The sequence below is a fragment of the Eriocheir sinensis genome, chromosome 50 (assembly GCF_024679095.1).
Source record: "Eriocheir sinensis breed Jianghai 21 chromosome 50, ASM2467909v1, whole genome shotgun sequence".
NCBI classification, from domain to species: domain Eukaryota; kingdom Metazoa; phylum Arthropoda; class Malacostraca; order Decapoda; family Varunidae; genus Eriocheir; species Eriocheir sinensis.
The window spans coordinates 12,563,037-12,569,036 of record NC_066558.1 but is presented as its reverse complement, the minus strand read 5'-3'; the positions used below and the strand labels follow the sequence as shown (position 1 = coordinate 12,569,036).

General features: G+C 44.7%; 1 pseudogene; it reads right to left on the bottom strand.

The window, feature by feature from the left end:
• Positions 1-2,796: 2,796 nt before the first annotated feature.
• The window catches only part of LOC126982387 (prostaglandin reductase 1-like), a 168,087-nt pseudogene continuing 164,883 nt past the window's right edge, over positions 2,797-6,000 (bottom strand).

The following is a 6,000-nucleotide window of genomic DNA, read 5'->3' as shown; positions in this document are numbered from 1 at the left end:
GAGAGAGAGAGAGAGAGAGAGAGAGAGAGAGAGAGAGAGAACCTTTGAAAGTGGTTGGTCACCACTAATTATCGCCACTACCCCATTGGCCAGTTTTACGTGGAAATACTATAGCGGTGATAGCCGCTACTGGTAATGATCAAAACAAACAAAATGACTGTGAAACTTAGTTAACCCCCCAGCCCACACACGGCAAGGAGTCGGCTCGCTTACCACGCACGTGCTACACATGCAATGGCTTGCAAGCCTGCTGGGAAACCCACGGGCAAGATTCACCCACTGACGTACAAGCAGAAACTGGATGTCATCAGGAGGGTTGAGAGGAAACAATGAATTTTCCCCGTATGTGAGCGCAGGTGGGATAAAATGGCAGCTAGTCAGTACCAAATTGAATTTTCCCAATATGTACTGAGTGAAAAAGAGGGTGTTGGTGGTGGCTGAGTGGATAAGGTGGTGAGCGTGGGGTCAGACTGAACAACATCAAAAGGCAGATAATGCCTACCGGTGCACTCGAGCTAGAACGAACGAAAAAAAAAGAAGTGTGGGTGGGGCAAAATGGCAAGGGCCAAAACCAATTTGTATTTTCTCCATAGGTTTAGTTATTCCTATGACGCGGTTTCCTATGGCGTGGCTGTTGCTCAGAACCAATTAACCGCGCCATACGCAACTCGACTGTATATATTGTTATGCCGGACGTATTACTGGGTTCCATGTCGCCATCACAAGACTCCGTGGGAGGGAGATATGTAAACACTTTGCACAACTTCTGTAGTTTAATATTTTCCCTTAGTAGTACAATTCACTCTTGACTGGCCAATAGCTTACTATGACTGGGACTGTCTCCTCTCGCCCTCTTCTCCTATATATATCCAGAACAGTACAGTCTAGAATGTTACAGTATATTTTAGATCATACAAGAACATGTAGCAAAAATATGTGCGAGTTGGCAACACTTCGCCTGGCGCCTGGTCACGCTAGCCAAGGGCTGGACGGGCCTTTTCCACCTCCCCTGCTCGCTCCTCCCGGAGCCTTCTAGAGGCCCACAGACGCCGAGAGAAGCTTCCAGCACAACAAAATATATATATATATATATATATATATATATATATATATATATATATATATATATATATATATATATATATATATATATATATATATAAAGAAGAAGGAAGAACATGTGAACCAATTGTACAGGAAAAGTATCAAGTTCACTTGTCCTGTACTGATCCTGTAGCCTACTGGTCCTGCAGCAAGTCAGGCACTAGTGAATCATTGCCATCTCTTACAAAAATATTCAAAAGCATAAAAAAGTAAGGTCTCTTTGTTGATAATAACAATAAATGTAATTATGAAATTTAACCCGTTTGTGGTCAACCACATCACCTGACGTGTTAATGTTGTTACTCCCTCTGGTCAACCACGTCATATGACGTTTCATTTTATTTTTTTAACATGTGAATGAAATGCCTCTAGCGGTTTATAATTACGTTTATTGAAGTGTCAGGCATCTTTTCTCAAGTGATGACTTATACGCGGCAGTTTTATTGGTTCAGAGCATGCTTATACAGTATGGCACGTAGACGTCGACTCGGCGCTCTCACTGATGAGCAAATTCAGCTTCATGTCAATGAAGAGGAGGGTGATACTGACAGTGAATGTACAATAGATGATAGTGATAAAGCTGAAGATTATGTTTTTCAAGAAAGTGAAGAAAGCCAATCAGCAAGTGGATGTGAAGACGATTATCCATCAGACACAGCAGCAGCTGACTACTCCTCAAACATATGCTCTGGACCACCACCTACTCAACTATCTTCTCCACCTCCTTCCACCTCTAGGTGTTTATATCCACCACGTGGTGGCAGAACGAAGATGGCAAGACGTCGGAGTTCATCAAGTGAAGATGAAAGCAATGCGTCTCGTCCAAGAGTGACTCCCCCACCCGCCCGTGGTCTCACTCCAGCCAGACAGACGCCTTCCCGCCGATCCTGTAGGTCACGTGTTATGCCACATTTCCTTTTTATGTTTCCTGTTCAGAATTACTATTTTGAGACTAATTGTGTTCTTATAGCCTAGTCACACACTATCATAAGAATGTAGTGTTGTACAAAAGGAAACAATTGTTATGCCACATTTCCTTTTTTTGTCTCCCGTTCATAATTACCACTTTGAGACTAATTGTGTTCTTATAGTGATACAATATCATAAGAATATAGTGTTGTGCAAAAGAAAAACAGTTGTTAGAGGAAGAGTTGAAAATAATATCTCAGTGGTGAAATTACACCTGGCAGCGCCGCGCCACAGGTGCCAGTTAAATGCCGGTGCGGCATTTAAGAAAAGGTAAGGAGGAAATTTCCATGTTATTTTCTATATGTGGAGATATTTTTGGGTTCATTAGGCCAGAAATTTTGTTTTCCATTTTTCATGACCAGGGGAAGTACACACATTGTAACATAGGTAACCATGAATGGGTTAATGAGCTTAATTCTTTTTTTAATGCAAAGTAACATGATTAAGTCTAATTTCTTAATATGATCCAAATTTGACAACATATAAATAGACAAGTTGGCAACTTATGATTTTTATGTGAAAAACTCATCTTGGGAAATGTATATTAAACTATGGTTTCATTTAACACTGGCCAAGTTTAATACAGGAAAATGGCTTCACAAGACTGAAACAAATAATCAGTGGAAACAAATAAGGATTAATGCAAAAAAAATCATTTGAATAAAAAAATCAATTTAAATAAAAAATCTGATATAAATCAAATACATCAATTTAAAAAAAAAATTCTATAAGAATTCATTATTTTTTCCAACCCTGATTGGTGCAGATGTCTTGGAGGCCACAGCAGCTAAGGCAACACAACTGCCTTGCCAATGTTTTCGCCGTCAAATAGTCCAGCAAAGGCAGTCGGCATCTTTTCAAACCCATTAAAGATGGTTTCTTTATACTTGAGTTTTCCCTGGAAAGAAAGTCACTTGATTGGCCGATTGATAGAGAAATATCATGCACGGCAGGTCCCCCTCTGAGTGACTAATTATGTATACCACACAGACTCAGGTAGACATATATTTATTACCAATATCATTTTTTAATTCACAGCATATTGTCCCCTTAATTAACCCTTTGGCTGCAATGCTATATACAGTAAACCCTCATTTATCCGGGTGCACCGTATCCGACCTCGCCCGTATCCGAGAGTTTTAAAAAATATTAGATTTTTTCCAAAAAATAAAACAAAATTGTCGCGTGCCGCCAAAAGTCGTTCAAATTGCCCGCGCAATGCCTCTAAGCTCTGCCTGGGGGGCGTACAGCACCCGTAAGGCGCGCCCCAGCTTTCACGTAGTAATTATATTGACGCCCTGGTGCGAATGTTCGCAGGAAAGCTGTGTGCTTCGCAGTACAACTGGCACATAAATGTCCTTGCCGAGTGCTGCATACCATATTGAAGTGACGAGAGTCAAGGCAGTGCAGGTTTAAATGGCGGGAGTGTCAAAGGACTGTTTAAATGAAACACATGGTGTGAACCCTAGCTTAAGCCTTGATGACTACCTAAATTCAGACTGGACTAGGTGAGTAGGGCTCCGTCCCCATGGAGAATGCGTGCGGGTCCGCTAGCACTCCTGCAGGAGTGCGGGCGGAATAAGATATGCGGGTAAGTACCGCCCTCGGTCCAACATGTGAAAGAGGGATTTTACCATGCTTATGGTAAGGCGAGTAAAGGGGCCCGCAGGGGTTCGGGAATCCCGTGGGCCAGCCCGATCTGGAGGTGCGGGCTGGCCGTAAATCGTGGTTACTTTTTGTGGCTGGCCTCCCCATGGTCCCGCTGGATGCACTGTGCAGGGGGTACCCGCCCACCCTGGCTTGCAAGGGCAACACAGTGTAACTAAACAGCAACAGATCACCATGCAAGCGGATGCGCCAGGTTGTCATTGACTCCTTGGTTATCCTCCCCACTCACACTCAGAGTGGGGTGGCCTGGCGTACTTGTCCGGTGTCTGTGGGCCTTCGGGCTCATTGCCAGGCTTAAAATGGTAACGCCCTGGGGTGCCTGCCCGGGCGTCCGTATAGAAGCCTGCTTAGAGTACTTGATGCTCGTTGCCAGCCCGGACCGTTTCGGGTATTGCTCTGGTATGCCTTCTGGTTGACCCGGGTGGTAAAGCCTGAGGTGCTCGTAGCCATGAGGTTGCTAATGCAGCTATGCAGCGATAAAGCTGCGGACGCGCACCTAAGAAGAGCACAAAGCAATCGGCCTTCCAGTTTTGTAAAACTGGACCCGTAAAAAGTTTCTTGTGGCAGTGCTGGGTCTGCTAGAAAGCCTACGTGGGAAACACGATGGTGCAAACTTGGGCGGTTAAGCTGCCACAAATACCTGGGCTTTTCTGGGTAGGGTCCAGGGCCCACTGCTGTGATTGGCCAGGCAGGGGAACATTGGCTGCTGCCTGTGAACACGGGGCTAGGCACCCCAGCAATGGGTTAGCGGCTGAGGCTGTCGCGCCTAATTGCCGAATCCCAAGTAACAGATCCCCCCCAAGGTGTAGCAGGACTGCGATAAGCCAGAGAGAGATTGCCGCGAGTGCTAACCGTGACGATGCTGCTCGAAGCCTTTTCTCAGCGCCCGGAGAACATCAATCGCACGCATTTCACTCCCTGGTGCAGACTGACTGCCACAAAGCCATGGGGCATACCATAGTATGAGTATGGACAGAAGCACCTATGCAGTACTCTGTCGTTGTCTTTATGGCAGGCCACGATCGAAAATTGGGGTTTCAGGTCCGTAAACTTAACCTACACCATATCTGGGTTTTTCCCATATCCGGGTGCCCCCGTGGCTCTATTAACCCAGATACGAGAGGGTTTACTGTAGAACAGTCGCCAGGGCAAGTTCGGCCTTGCTAAAGCAGACTTTAGTCAACGTTATTATAAAAATGTCTACCACTGAAAGCGTCAATCCATTTTCTTTCTAAAACACATAATGAAAACCACAGCTTGACGGCTACAGTCATCCACAACTAATGTAAGAAACAAAAACAGTAGACATAGGCTGTGATGGGACGATGGATGTGATGAATTTCTTTTGTTACAGTTTCCTTGAATCAATTAATTCACTGCAATTGTGTCATAAACAATCCCTGATTGTAATGTACTTTATCATAAAATAATATACGCATACATAATATAAAAAAAACAAAGATATAATGGTGTGCTTTGAATAAAGTTCCCATCGAAAACATGTGCACATGTACAGTACCCTCCCGAGTTTTGTGCTTCATTCTGAAGGTATAGCGCTAACTCGAGGATCGCGAAACTCGGGGTATTGAAATCCATGAAAGAGCGCTCATTGGTTCCGACCCTTGGAAAAACTGACTTTTTTTTATACCTTACTTCCTTGTTATCTCAAAATACATACTTTGGTAATAGGAAGAAAATGGGAAGGGAGAACAGGTCGTTTTGAAGCTGCAGTTGAAGGTGGCTGCCTTACAATTGGCTAGCAGTTCTGAAAACACGATTGTGGTTCGTTGTGAGTCTGATGGCATCATTGACGCTGCTCACCCAATCAGCAACCTCGCTGGCTTCAGGTAGTGTCACACTGACCGATTTACTCTAACCGTTGGCACTACGGGCAGCCGTGGTTGCGCGTATCCATATGCCCAACCGGGAGCGAGTTGTCGGTTGTCCGTAAGCTGGTGTCACACTTGGGCTTTTTCCTACAACCGCGTTGGCAGTAGGGGCAACTGGCAACTTCAACTCTTCCAGGTGTGCATCACATACGGCCAAGGTCGGTTGCCCGTAAACAAAGCAGTTGCCCTGTATCCACGTGGTGTCGTCTGCTAAAGTAAGGGCTGTCGCGGCTTGTGCAGCCGTTACCCAAGTTATGGACTTGTTGCTGCAGTTAAATGGAAGGAAGAAGCAGTTGTGGGCAGGATTATGGCTTCAAAGACAGGAGGACAAGAGTGTTTATCCAAACCTTGTCAGAGAACTGGGAAAATT